Source organism: Gossypium hirsutum, chromosome A11 (assembly GCF_007990345.1).
Source record: "Gossypium hirsutum isolate 1008001.06 chromosome A11, Gossypium_hirsutum_v2.1, whole genome shotgun sequence".
Taxonomy (NCBI): Eukaryota; Viridiplantae; Streptophyta; class Magnoliopsida; order Malvales; family Malvaceae; genus Gossypium; species Gossypium hirsutum.
This window is the reverse complement of record NC_053434.1, coordinates 44322072-44336621: the sequence shown is the minus strand read 5'-3', so window position 1 is coordinate 44336621 and position 14550 is coordinate 44322072.

Genomic DNA, 14550 nt, shown 5'->3' with positions numbered 1-14550 from the left:
TTTGAGTTGGACTAAAACACTAAAGGGGGAGGTAGGGTTTATCAGGTGTTTGCCTAACCTATTTTCCTTTTTCTTTTTGCTCTCTCTGTCATTTTTTTCTTTTCCCAAACCTCTTGTTGCTGAATTTTTATTTCTTTTACCCCTCTCCTCTGTTTTTCTTTCTTTCAATTAGTTTTGGCGTGCTACTAGTGGTTTCGTCGGTTTGGTAAGTATGGTTTTGTTAAATTGTGTGGTTTCTTTTAGAGATCGTTTAAGAGGGATTTAATTTGCTATTTAGGGGACAATTTAGGTTCTGTGGATCACTAACCGGGGTTCTGAACAGCGAGTAATTGCAATTATTCGTTGAAGATAAGTAGATCTCTCATTTCGGGATTTGTCTATTCTAAACTACTCGAATCAAGAGATTGAAAATTTGGTTTACGATTGACAATAATAGGTTTTGGAGTGTTTGGGATTGCGTTAGGTTTCAATCGAAACTAGGTGTGTACTTCGATTGCACAGAAAATAGGTTTCGGCGAAAGCCAAAATCGAGACTGTCAACACCACATGGACGTGTGGACTGCCCGTGTGGAGGCCGTGTGGCGATACACGGCCGTGTGGTCGATGAAGTAGGCTGTGCGCGTACTACACGGGCACGACGGACACAGGCATGTAAGGCTGGCGAGGCCGTGTGGGCCACACGGGCGTGTGGGGTACATCAGTGAACCACACGGACGTGTAAGATCTTGGGCCAGGCCATGTGGTCCATACAGACAAGGCCAATCTGGGCTGTGTGAGCCACACGGATAGGGCACACAGACATGTGAGCCTAATTTGTTTGAAATGTTCTACAAGGTTGGACGGGTCGGCCAAGTCGACTGTGACCTGATTGTAGGGTTGGTAAGCGTTACTTAGACCCCTATACTTTGATTTGATACTAAGATGTATGTAAAACCATGATAATTAAAACATGTGTACCTGTTCTGATTTGATAATGATGTTATGATTTAATATCTGCACATGAGCATGCCTTATTATTTGTTGCATTGCATTGGGTTGGGCATGTTGTTGAAAAGGGGGAAGACTGAAAGGCTATTAGTCTGTCATTTGACAGCTACGCTATATATATATGATACGTACCGTATACGGTACCATTTGGTATGTAGGGTTGGATGGGTTGATTTTATCCCCATACTTGGTGTGTAGGGCTGGGTGGGTCGATTTTATCCCCACATGGTGTGTTGGGTTGGACAGAGATGGTGTGCAGGGTTGGTGGACATTACTGTTCTGATTAATATACATGTATGTCTGTATTGGCTAAGGCCCAAATGTATCTGATACTGTTCTTAGTGGGCTAAGGCCTACACTGTTCTTGTTAAGAGCTTAGGCTCCATTATGACTGTTTGACTGCTATCCGTTTACATGCATGCTTTACTGTGGGGATGTACACATTGAGTTTGTGAAAACTCACCCTTTATTTTGTTTGTCTATCAGGTAATCCCCAGTAGTAGGTTGATCCGTGCAGTGCAAGGGCTCGACGGTACCACTGCTACATACACTTTGGTTTTAAAGGTTTTTAATGTTTTTATTATTTTAATTGCTATAGTTGGGGGTAATTATGTAATTTCTAGTTTTAGATTGTTTGGTTTAAGTTCGGAATTTTGAAATACTGTTTATGGATTTTGGAACTCCAACTTTATTTGTTCTTAAGCTTCCGCGAACTAAGAAATGTTTTCAAGATAATTAATCAATATATGTTTTTTGAGTTAAGTAAAAGGTGGTAACTGGAATGATTTTTGGGTTAACACGGTTTTAAATACAATCTCATGTCACTTCGCTAGATTCAATCATATCGTCTATGCCGGGTTCGAGATGTTACAGTAAAAGTTCAACCTTGAGTGAAAGTTCTTTGACATCGATTATAGGATTTAGGAATCTAATTGAAAAACCAAAACCACTTTCCTCGTAAGATTTTCGGGGACGAAAATCCCTAAAAGGGGGAGAAATATAACATCCCGATTTTGGGCCTAGTCAGAACAGTGTTTTCAGGACCATAAATCCGATGAGGAAAATTTTATTTTTATTATATTTTTATGGTCTACAATTTCACAAAATGATTTCATGAAAATTTCGTTCGAAAATTTTGACGTTTGGGCACTCATTTTAGTCAAAAGGACTAAATAGTAAAAAGTGCAAAAGTTGAGTTCTACATGCTAGAGGTGCCCAATTGTTATGAAATTTTAAATTGGAGGCCCTTATATGGTAATTAGGCCATTATTTAAGTTGGTGGACAAAAATGGACATGGTTAAGCTTGTTTCCAAAGTTTTTCATTAAGGGTATTTTGGTCATTTAGTTATTAAAATAAATTAAAAACAAAATTAAAAGCCAATTTTTGTCCATCTTCAACCTCCTGGCCAAAACTTGCATGGAGAAACCATGGCAAGGGTTTATAAAGCTTCCAAGCTCGATTATCAAGGAAAATGAGGATTGGACCTAGATCGGGTGAAAAATATAAAATCGACGGTTAGGTTCCTTTTTGCTATTTTGGTGCCGGGGTAAGTTCGTGTGTCAATAATATTGCAATGCTATATTTGAATTGAAAATTCTATATTATTATTGCACAAACGACATGATTTAAAATATTGAAAAGTGATGAAAGAATGATATATAGAATATTTGGAACAATGATATATGACTAACAGCACATGAAATGTTTGATGGTTTAATCATTGATGGCTTGCTATATAATAGCTGAATATATTGAGAATTTGATATAACATGATGTTTTATTAAGTTGGATAACTTGTGAAAGAGTGAAATGGAAGGTAAGTTTGTATGTAAATAATATATCATTTTTACTTATGTTATAATATTTTGTTATTATATGAGAGGTGGTTGCATATTGAATGATCACTTGATGTAAATTATGAATTGAAATTGATTATGGATGAACTGGTAAAATGTTGAAAAGTGAGGAATTTCCTGGTTGGACCTTAGGAATAGAAAAGATACGAATGATCCGTTGTGAGAACACATGTGTAGTACTATGTGCAGGCTACTACATGTACAGGATTGTTGATCGCATGTGTAGTACAAAGTGCAAGCTACTATGCGTACCAGATAGCTTCGGTTACAAGGGTGGTAATATGTGCAGACAACCGTGTATCTATTATTATTCTGATGAGTTCAATCGAAAATCGACTAAGTGAAAATACATGTGAACATGACCATGTGATGAGTAAGTGCAAGTATATTTTTGTGGAAATTTATGAGCAATGTGCTCGATAGTTGAGCGAACTTTTGGTAAGATAGAATGGAGTAAGTGAAATTATGTAAGAGTGAAATTTGTAATAAAACAGTTTTGGATAGCAGCAGTTGCGTAATTTTAAAAAATCACTGAAAATTGTGGAAATTGAATTAGAGGTTGAATAAGATATGAAATTAAATCTTATTGAGTCTATTTTTATATAAAGGAAACGATGTAAGCAAAAGAATTTCATATTAAGAGATATTTGAATTTTTGTGAGACAAGGTCAGAATGATTTTGGAATCCCCTATTTTGACTTGGAAAAATCATTAAAAATTGTAAAAATATTATTATGGGTTATAATTTATATACCTAAAATCCTTAATGAGTCTATTTTCAAAAAAAAATAAACAGAAACATTATATAAATCTTGTACGCAGAGATAATTAATTTTTAGTGCAGAGGGGTCAGAACTGTCAGATAGCAAAAGAGGTGACTTTGAAAAATAAACTGTACTTATTGGCTTGACCGAAAATTCTGAAAATTTTATGGTGAGAAGATATGTGAGTCTAGCTTCTGGAAATTATTAGATTTTAATTTGAAGTTCCATAGCCCTGGCTATAAATAATTTAGTGACTATGATTCGAGAAAATAGCTTAACTAGACTTTGAATAAATAGAGAGGAATTGAACACATGTTAATACATTGCTTATTATTTTTCATGCGAGATTACTAAGCGTAAAGCTTACTCCATCCTTTCCATTTCCTTAGTGTTCTCAGGTTGGCTTGGGGTTGGAGATCGTCGGAGGTAGCATCACACTATCAAGCCAATACCTTTGGAATATTGTTACATATGTTAGAATTATCAAGTGAGTGGCATGTATAGGGACCTAGTTTTATAACATGTGTTATTATAATTTTGCCAAATGTATTGGCCTATATTGAGCTGTTGATTATGGCTTGTAAATCTAGCTATTCATGTTATATCTAATCATTATAATGTGAATATGTTTGTTTGCCATGCATGGTTGGTAATATGTCATGTGTGTTGAATGCATGTTTTATGACCAATCGAAGTGGTCATGACCATGAATTGAATGTGTCTTAATAAAGGCTGTTTAATCACTAAAATCTTGCTATGAATTGTGATTATGATATGTATAAAGTTGTAAGGGGTTATGGGTAACATAAAGGCTTGGAAAATAGCCCGAGAGTCAACTACACAGGGTGAGACACGACCCTGTGTTTAACCGTGTGAGGGACACGGTCTGGTGACACGGGCGTGTGACCCTATTTCAAGAGAAATTTTTTTTCTAAGTTTTCCCAAAACTTTTCAAATTTCCCGATGTACATTTTAGGCCTCGAAGGCCCGTATAAGGGATGATATACATGTGTTTGAAAAGTTTTAATTTGGACGAAAATTTTATGGCCCGGTTTTGCGTGAATGACTGTGTATGTGTTCGGTAATTCCTCGTATCCTATCTCATTCTCGGCTACGGGTAAGGGGTGTTACAAAGTCACACGCCTGTGTGCTAGGCCGTGTGCCAATTAGGGGGTATACTAACTTGTAGCACACGGCCAATCACAAACCTGTGTGTGAGACCATGTGGAGCATACTAACTTCAATTCAATTTTAACACCAGGGGACACATGGCCGTGTAACATAACCGTGTGTCACACACGGCTAAGACACACGCCTGTGTCTCTGCCCATGTAGACAAAAATAGGCTGTTTGGAAGGCCATTTTGCCACCCCAACTTCAAAGTACCTACACAAGGCAAAATGGTACCATTTCATTATACAATTAGATAGCCAAAATCATCAACCAAATGCACAATTCATACCATTATAATTTCATCTATTCCAATTCTCAAATCACTATCATTTACTTAGCCAAATACATGCCAAAACAATATCAAACAATATGGCTCATTTACCATAATTTACACATACATAACTTACCCTATAGATAACCAACACAACATCTAAAATCATATCTCATCAAGGCATTTCTGAAGCATTTATACTCCACAAATCAATTAACCATTTGAGCAACTATAAAACCATCACTCATGGCTATATGTATACAAACCAAAACATATTTATTTACAAGCCATTTCTAATAGCCAAACACACATCAATATTAACATCATTTACAAGCCAAATCTCATGGCTATGATCACAACCAAACTACCACATCTAGCCTATACATGCCATATATTGAAATTGTATAATTCAAAAGTACCAGCTTAGATATTTGATAGTGCGATGATGCTCCCGATGACTCTCGGATCCGAGGTAGCCTTGATTCACTATAAAACATAGAAAAATAACACAAAGTAAGCTTTTAAGCTTAGTAGGCTCGTATGAGATAAACTTAATGCAATCACATAAACATAAATCAATATGCAACATTCATTAACTATCAAACCTTTCAAATATTCATTCACAAAACTATATACTCTCATCATCATTTCTTCCATTCAAATCTAAAATTGTTTATTCACATACCTGTACCATCTCGTACCAATCTCATAAGTACCTATACCATGCCCCGAAGCCAAATCAAGGTATCTTATCCAAAATATCATGGCCCGAAGCCAAATCAGCCGATATGCATGGCCCAAAGCCAAATCGATTTATCTCGCACCCGAAGTGCTAAATCATGGCTCGAAGCCAACTCAAGGTATCCCTAATGACATGTCACTAGCATCCTAAACTATTCTTAAGGTTCAACTGGGATTCCAACTGTCGAATCATCGTCGAATCATTTCTGAACTTGTCCGTAATCACATAATAACAATTCATGCTATATCAAAGAACATAAAATACATTTGAAATAAAATTATAACATAAGAACTTATCTTAGATGTTAAAACGACGAATCAAGTTGATTAGTCAATAACTTTATCTTTTCCCCGATCGAAGTCCGTATTTCTCCTTTCTTGATCTAAATATATTTAAAATTAACTTATTTAATCAACCATTCATTCAATTTAGTCCAAAACATACATTTAGGCCTATTTACACATTAGCTCCTAAATTTTCACACTTCTAACAATTTAGTCATTATTTCACAAAACACAAAATTCACATAATTTCAATAAACCCAAGCTTGGCCAAATTATTTATAGGTCCCTAGTAGCCTAAAACTTTCATTTATTTCACATTTCAACCACACAATTTGGACATTTCACAATTTAATCCCTATTATGCATTTTCATCAAAAATCACTTTGCAAAACATGAAAATCTATCATCAAGCTTTCATATTTCAACATTAAACATTAAAGAACACATAGATTCAACAATGGAAACTCTCAAAATCTTTAACATTTTTGAAATCTAAGGTACTGGCTAGCTAGAATACTAAGCAATGATTTCAAAAACGTAAAAATCATAAAAAATCAAGCTTAAAACACTGACCAATTAACCTTGCAAGTGTCAAACCCTAAAACTCAATCAAAGGCTTTATTCTTCATCAAAATTCAGCTAAAAGAGAGCAAAGATGGAAAAAAATTCATATTGTTTTTATTAATATAACATTTATTAAATATTTTACCATTTTAACCTTAAAATTAATACAAAATTTCATTTATGCCAAACCATTAACATCCACTAACCATATAATGGTATATTTACCACTTAAGGACCTAAAATTCAAAGCTCTATAGCTATTTGACATCATTAGCTAATTGAACAGCACTTTTGCAATTTGCTCGATTTAATCCTTTTTATCAAATTAACCATTCAGACAGTAAAATTAGCTCACGCATTTTTCACACATATCAAATAACATGCTGTTAAATTCAGACAGAATTTCAACCTCGACCGGGGAAATGACATGTGAAGGACCAGATCGGTATCATCGAAGCATTGAAACATGAAATAGATTATGTATTTTCTCTAACTCAGACGGTAAAGATAGTCGATATGCCACTGGCCCAACTTGCTCAGTAATCTCATACGGTCCGATGAATCGTGGACTCAATTTCCTTTTCTGACCAAACCGCAATATCTTTTTCCACAGTGACACTTTCAAAAACATTTTATCCCCAATCTATTACTCAATATATTTCCGTTTCAAGTCTGCGTATGATTTTTGTTGATCCGAAGCTACTTTCAAACTATCGTGAATTACTTTAACTTTTTCTTCAGTGTCTCTGATCAGATCAACCCCGTGAATCTTATTTTCGCTGAGCTCACACCAGTACAACAGTGTTTGACATTTATGACCGTATAGAGCTTTGTATGGTGCCATCTTTATACTCGATTGGAAACTATTATTATAAGCAAATTCAATTAGCGGTAGATATTTCTCCCAGCTACCTTCAAACTCAAGAATACAACAATGGAACATATCCTCAATTATCTAAAAAACTTGTTTGAATTGACCGTCTATTTGTGGGTGAAACGCAGTGCTAAAATGCAACTTTGAACCCAAAGCTTCTTGCAATTTCTTCCAAAATTGCAAAGTAAATCTTGGATCTCTATCCGAAACAATAGACAGAGGAACACCATGTAATCTGACAATTTCAGAAATATACAACTCAGCTAATTTATCAAGTGAGAAATATGTACGTATTAGAATGAAATGCGCTGTTTTCATCAATCTGTCAACAACTACCTAGATCATATCTTTTGTAACACCCCTTACCCATACCCGAGGCTGGGACCAAGTACGAGACGTTATCAGACATGTACTCTAACATTTTTGAGAAATACGGGTTATAAAATTTTGTTCCAATTTGAAACCAATCGAACAACATCTTAGTGCCCCTATTATGGGCCTACGAGGCCCAAAACATATATTGAAAATGGTCCGGGACTAAATTGAGGACCTAAGGAAATTTTAAGATAATTTCTAGGTTAATGTCTCACATGCCCGTGTGGAGACAATGCACACGCCTGTGTGCTTTAGGACACATTCATGTTCCATAACGTGTGGAATTAATTGAAGTTATTTCCTATTTCAAACCTACAGGGGTTTTCACACGGCTGAGCACACGCCCGTGTCCCTCGCACGGCCTAGACACGCTTGTGTCCCTCACACAGCCTAGACACGCCCGTGTGATCGCCCATGTCCAAGAACTTGGACATTCTGTTTATGACGTTAGCATGCATTTAAGGGCACACGGCCAAGACACATGCTCGTGTGCTAGGCTGTGCCCTCCACACGATTGAGACATATGGCCGTATCTCTACTCGTGTGTTTACTACCATGCATTCTGACTCAAAATTTTAGGTGCAGAGGATATACGGCCATATCACATGCTTATGGGGTGATCCATGTGTCAGACACAGCCTAGACACACGCTTACGTGTCTACTCGTGTGGACCTTGTTAGGCTATTTTCCAAGCCTTTGGTCACCCTCTAATGTTCATGCCCACTTATTATTTTCAATAACACTTAACATGGTCTGATTGTACTCTTAAATGACCTTAATATATCTCATTACATGTAAACCTCATCTCATCGGTCTTATACATGCTCGATTATACTCTTTATATTAAGGATTTTTATAACTGGTAACTCAATTAAGCTTGGCTTATTGTTTTAACTCATTTCCAAATTCTGGCCTAACCACCCCATGTGATTTGGTCATATTACATGTGACTAATTGTAACACACCATATTTAATCATTACAAGAACATTGGAACATAATCATGCACAATTTAGTAGGTCGTAACCTACTCCAAAATGAGCCAATTCCCAAGACCATATACAAGTAAATAAGTATACTTTTATAAGCCTTCATATTGGCTAATCAAATGACACATATAAAAAAATAAAAAAATAACAAAAGCCCTATACATGCCATTGAACAAAATAAGAGTATCTATATACCAAAGCTAGACAAGATGATAGTGTGTTGATTCTCCAACTGTCTCCTAATCTTCGCGAGTCCACGAGCTCTGTATGACAGGGAAAAGAGAGGGGTAAGCATTTACATGCTGAATAAGGGAAAGTAAACTTATTGAATAGTTAGCATACATCCATATTAGGCAACAAAACTAACAAGTATGAAATAGTTTCCCTATCACATGCACTCAATCGACAAGTTAGTTCCATAACAATACACCTTGTAATTTGTCTTAGATGAGCTCATTGTCCAAAAATTTCATTTTTATATCTCATGTTAATCCCTTTGAGTTTCTCGAAAATCTCGATGGATTATCCATTTACCGTCAAGTCATAAGAGCGATCATACGGCGGGATTACCAGTCCATGCTAAATCCCCCGCAATGTAATCTCATAGGGTGATGTCGGGATTACCAATCTAGGCTAAATTCCATATAGCGACAAATACCCTTAATGAGCTCGGATCTGAATTACCAGTCCAGGCTAAATTCAGACCTTAATCAGATTACCTGTCAGAGCTAAATCCACAATGCACGCATATTCTTCGGGAGGCTTGATCACTCAAGGAACACCCGTCTTGGCTAGATCCTTTTTGTATTTGAGATCAATGGATTACCCATCCGGGCTAAGTCCTTTTCTGCAACACATGCAGGATCGAGTCATGTAAGCCATGGTCTATCCATCGAATTTCCCTTTTTTACTTCAATCGGGACATTTATTATCATATCATTATGATTAACATGTTTCATGGATTTTCATGCCATCATTATAACCAATTATCATACATTCATAATACATGCAATTAGGCATATTAATAGTTTAATTAAAGTTATTCGAACTTACCTGGTATTTGTTTCGGTTCCACGTTTCGGTTATTCCGAAACCTTTCGTTTCCCTCGATCAACCTATGGAATTTGTTCCTTCAGGTCTATAATAATAAAAATAAATTATTAATACCTAAAATTATACTTTTTGAGTCTGAATTTCACCCCCGAATAAAATGACCATTTTGCCCCGAACCTTTCACATTATTTACGATTTAGTCCCTAGGCTCGCATGATGAAATGCATGAATTTTCTACATTACTCAAGCCTAGCTGAATGTTCTTTCCTCTTATGGCAGCCCACATTTTCCATTATTTCACATTTCTACCACATATTTTACACCTTTTACAAAAAGGTCCTTTTAGGGCTTTTCATGAAAATCACCTACAAAAAGATGTTTAACACACATCCAACTTTCATATTCCTCCATAAAACATCAAAGAATAAACATGTCACACATGGGTCACTTTGCAAACATGAACCCTAACTCAAAATATGGGTAAAAATGGAGAGAGTAAGCTATCAATATTTCAAAAATACGAAGAACATTAAAAACAAGGCTTGGGAGCACTTAGTATTGAGCTTGAAAATGTTGAAAACCCTATCTATGGAGGGCTTGAGACATTCGACTGGATGAGGGAGAAGAATGGCTAATTTTTGCCTTCATTTTCCCATTTTATTTCATTAATTAGCCAAATAACCAAAATGCCCTTAAGCCCTTTCTTTAAAATTTTATACATACAGGCCCATTTTTTTCCAAAAACTTAGAAATTGGGAAAATTTCTCCTTAAGGACTTATAATTAATAATCTAAAGCAATTTCATACAAATTGCTTCTAGAATCCAAGTTTTGCACTTTATTCAATTTGGTCCTTATTTTTCAATTAGACACCTTGCTCATAGAATTTCTTCATGAAACTTTAACACATGCATAATTTCATATTCTAAACCTCATAATAATCATAAAATAAATATTTCAATGTCAGATTTGTGGTCCTCTAAAGTCTTACCAGTAAACAGGTTCAGATATAGGCTTCTCATGGTTTCTTTCGGCTCCCATATTGCCTTTTCCACACCATGTCGATGCCATAAGACTTTTACCAAGGCCACATCTTTATTTCTAAGCTGTTTAACCTCACAAGCCAAAATCTAGACCGGTTCCTCACCATAGGTCATGTCTAGTCTAATTTCAATTTCCGTCGGTGAAATCACATGAGAAGGGTCTGATCGATATCGCCTTAACATAGATATATGGAACACATCATGAATCTTTTCCAGTTCTAGTGTCAAATATAACTAATATGCCAAAGGTCCAACTTGTTCAATAACCTCATATGGTCCAATAAACTGTGGACTTAGTTTCCCTTCCTAGCCAAATCTCAATACTTTTTCCGTGGAGATACTTTCAAGAATACTTTATCTCCAACTAGGAACTCAATCTCTTTTCTTTTCAGATCAACATATGAGTTTTGTGTATCCAATGCCGCTTTTATGCAATCACGTATCACTTTAACCTTTTCCTTAGTTTCCTTGATTAGATCAACTCCGTGAATCTGATTCTCCTCGAGTTCTGTCCAATACAATGGAGTTTGGCACTTTCTGCCATATAAGGCCTCATAAGGCGCCATCTTCAAACTCATTTGAAAATTGTTGTTGTAGGCGAACTCTACCAATGGCAAGTATTTTTCCCAGCTGCCCTAAAATTCAAGGATGCAACATCGCAACATATCCTCAAGAATCTGAATCATCCATTCAGACTAACCATCGGTCTGCAGGTGAAAAGCTATACTAAAGCTCAACTTTGTACCCAAGGCTTCTTGTAATTTCTTCTAGAATCTCGAAGTGAATATCGGGTCTCTATCTGAAATAATCGATAGTGGTACCCCGTGTAATCTCACAATCTCATATTTATACAAGTCGGCTAACTTGTCAAGTGAATAATCTGTCCTTACCGAAATAAAATGAGCCAACTTTGTCAACTTATCGACCACAACCCATATAGCAGCTTTCTTTTTCGAGGTGAATGGTAATCTTATCATGAAGTCCATAGTAATTCTGTCCCACTTTCATTCGGGGACCATCCCAGGCTGTAGTAAACCTGAAGGTACTTGATGTTCCAGCTTGACTTGCTCGCATATCAAGCATTTCGATAAAAATTTGGAAATGTCTCTTTTCATGCCGTTCGACTAGTACATTTTCTTTAAATCATTGTACATTTTGGTACTTTTAGGATGAATAGACAAATGGCTATCATGTGCCTCTTACAAGATTGTCAGAATAATTCCATCGTTCCTTGGTACACAAACTTTGTCTCTGAACATCAAACATCTATCAGGACCAATCTGAAAGTCTGATTCAATGCCCGACTCACATTGAGCTCTTTTAGCTTGCAGGACACTATCATTAGTCTGAGCATCATAAATTTCCTGAAGAAATGTCAGCCTAGTCCTTAGCTCTGCCAAGACCGAACCATCATCAAACAACGCCAATCGAGCATTCATAGCCCTCAATGCAAACAAAGATTTTTTGCTTAACGCGTCCACAACCACATTCGGCTTTCCCACACGATAATCGATGATCAGCTCGTAATCTTTAATTAATTCTAACCATTTTTGCTGTCTCAGATTCAATTCTTTTTGAGTCATCAAATACTTCAAACTCTTGTGGCCTGTGAATATACGACAAGCCTCACCATATAAATAATGCCTCCAAATTTTCAAGGCAAAAACAATGGCGGTAAGCCCTAAGTCGTGTGTTGGATAACTCTTCTCTTGTGGCTTCAGCTGCAGCGAAGCATAGGCTATCACCTTGCCATTCTGCATAAGCATACAACCAAGTCCATTTGAGGACATATTACTGTAGACTACAAACTCTTTTCCCGACTCGGGTAATACTAGAACTGGAGCTTCCGTCAGCAATGTCTTCAACTTTTCGAAACTCTGTTGACACTTCTCTGTCCATTCAAACTTAGCGTCTTTCTGTAGCAACCTCGTCATTGGAGTCGCTAACATAGAGAATCCTTTCACAAATCTTCGGTAGTAACTGGCTAAGCCAAAAAGCTTCTAACCTCGGTTACATTTTTAGGTGGTTTCCATTCAACGATGGCAGAGATCTTACTTGGATCAACTTGCATACCATCACCCGAAACAACATGACCCAAAAACCCTACTTCTTGGAGCCAAAATTCACTCTTGCTAAACTTAGCATACAATTGCTTTTCCCGTAAGGTCTACAACACAGTCCTCAAATGCTTTGCATGTTCTATCTCATCCTTGGAATAGATCGAAATGTCGTCAATGAACACAACGACGAACTTGTCCAAGTATGGCCGAAATATCCTATTCATTAGGTCCATAAATATATCTGGTGCATTCATTAACCCAAATGGCATGACAAGGAATTCATAGTGACCATACCTCGTTCTAACAGCTGTCTTAGGCACATTTGATTCCTTAACTCGCAACTGATAGTAGCCGAATCTCAGGTCTATCTTAGAGAATACAATGGCTCCTCTCAACTGGTCAAAAAAATCATCGATCCTTGCCAAAGGATACTTATTCTTAATAGTTACCTTATTCAGTTGTCGATAATCTATACATAGCCTCATTGAACCATCTTTCTTCTTTACAAATAATACGGGAGCACCTCAAGGCGAAAAGCTTGGCCTTGCAAAACCTTTATCCGTCAGCTCTTGCAACCGTTCTTTTAACTCTTTCAGCTCGATTGGTGCCATCCTATACTGAGCAATAGAAATAGGAGCTATTCCTGAAACCAGTTCAATACCAAACTCTATCTCTCTATCAGGAGGTAATCCAGGTAGTTTCTTTGGGAACACATTTGGAAATTCACAAACTATTGGTACGGACTCAATCTTCAACTCTATTTCCTTAGTGTTCAGTACACAAGCAAGGTAGGCTTCGTACCCTTTTCTCATATATCTTTGAGCAAACATTGCTGTGATTACAACCGGCGGTGTATCCAATTCTCTTAAATCAACACGTAGAATCTCACCATCTGGGCACTTCAATTCAATATACTTACTACCACAATTTAAAATTACATCATGCAGGGCTAACCAATCTATTCCAAGTATTACATCAAACTCATCAAATGGCAATAACATAAGGTTAGCCGGAAAACAATGACCCTGAATCGTCAAGGGACAATTCTTACAGATTTTATCAACCAGGACTGACTTGCCTAATGGGTTTGGCAATATGATTATAAATTCCGTAGGTTCAATGGATATATTCATACTAGACACTAGTCCCATGCAAATGTATGAATGTGTCAATCCCGGGTCAATTAAGGCAACAACACAAGTATTAAAAAGAGAAAAAGTACCCGTGATGACGTCAGGAGCAGAGGCTTCCTCTCGAGCGCGTATTGCATACGTTCTTTCTGGGGCTCAAGTCTCTGATTTCGTAGTGTCTTTGGCCATAACCCGACTGCGACTAGCACTTTCAGGATATCTCAGAGGTCTACCTCATGAAATAAGAGCACTCGACTTCAGGGCCACTTCCACCTCTTTATTGATTAACTCTGGGCAGTCTCTGAGGAAGTGGTCAAGAGAACCACATCTAAAGCACGCACCACTCTTCATTTGGCACTCTCTGAAATGAAATTTATTGCAGCTT